We start from the raw sequence: 1,403 nt of genomic DNA, 5'->3' as shown, positions 1-1,403 counted from the left end.
GTACTCTAATGTTTCATCATGCTTTCTTTTTTTATGAGGCGTTGAAGATTCAATAGGATCAAATCTTGTTATGTTGCTTTCTATGGCTGTAATGTACATGGCAGTTCAGTACAAATACCACATTAAAAAACAAACAAATTTAACATAGGGGAGACCGGGGATACCTCGGACGCGGGGATAGTTCGGACCATGTACATGACGTCACAATAGAGCATTGTGATATCATTTTAAACATATCTTAATGTTTCCATTACAAAGCAACATACTGTTTGGGGGCATGCGTAGTTCAACCGAATAGTTAAAATAAAAAAAGTTAGTTTAACAGAAATATGTACTTTTTAAGTTTTTGTATGTAAGGGTATAGTTTGGTTGCTGATAGCCGAAAGTAATTCTTTTGTGGTAGAAGTCGTAGTTTAGAAGCAACACTTCCATAAGCAAACGTAGATTTTGAGCAGGAGGTAAACAGTCGGCCATGTTTTTGCTTCTTTATGTCGCCACGTGTCTGGGGATACGTCGTGTTGTCCGACGTATCCCGGGTTGAAGTAAGTGTGTTATATTGTATGCTCACAATAGTTTTAGATCGTAAAAAATGGTAAGAACATTTAAAAGAAAGACGTCAGGAGAGTATGCTTCAAGCGACCAAATGAAAAAAGCTGTTCTTGCAGTTATTGAAGATGGGTACTCGTACAGACAGAGTGCCTTTAAGCACGGAGTTAATCGCTCAACCCTATCAGATTATGTCCAACGACATAAAAAATGTGGTGCATTGGCCTCATACTCTCCTAATTTTAAACAGAACAAGATTTTTAGCGAAGAGCAGGAAAAGTTGTTGGCGGATTACTTGCTAAACTGTTCGAAAATGTTTTACGGTTTGACTCCAAAGGCGACTCGCCGATTGGCACAAGAATACGCCATCAGCAATGGTATAACCATCAGCAATGGTATAAAAGTCCCAGAGTCCTGGGTGACAAACCAGACAGCGGGGGAAGATTGGCTTTCAGGCTTTTTGAAGAGAAATCACAACTTGAGCATAAGAAAACCTGAAGCCACGTCTTTGGCTCGGATGACTAGTTAATAAATCAAATGTCGAAAAGTTTCAGACCAATTTGCGCGAACTTTATGGAAGATATCATTTTACGCCGTCGGAGATTTTTAACATTGATGAGGTACTTTTTTGGTTTTATTAAAATGTGCTACCTATAGTAATCGATTCTAACTGAACCCTTGCCTTTAGACTGGAGTGGTTCAGACTGTCACCAAACTTCCAAAAGTTGTTGGTCAACGTGGGGCAAGCCAAGTTGGCCAGGCAGGTTGGCATTATTGGCGCGAGCGGCGTAGCACTGCCTCCAGTTTGGTTTTTTCCAAGAGTGAGACAAAATCCAGCACGCATATCATGTGGACTT

The sequence above is a fragment of the Ciona intestinalis genome, unplaced genomic scaffold (assembly GCF_000224145.3).
Source record: "Ciona intestinalis unplaced genomic scaffold, KH HT000784.1, whole genome shotgun sequence".
NCBI classification, from domain to species: domain Eukaryota; kingdom Metazoa; phylum Chordata; class Ascidiacea; order Phlebobranchia; family Cionidae; genus Ciona; species Ciona intestinalis.
The sequence above is the reverse complement of the archived record's forward strand: the minus strand, read 5'-3'. Positions refer to the sequence as shown.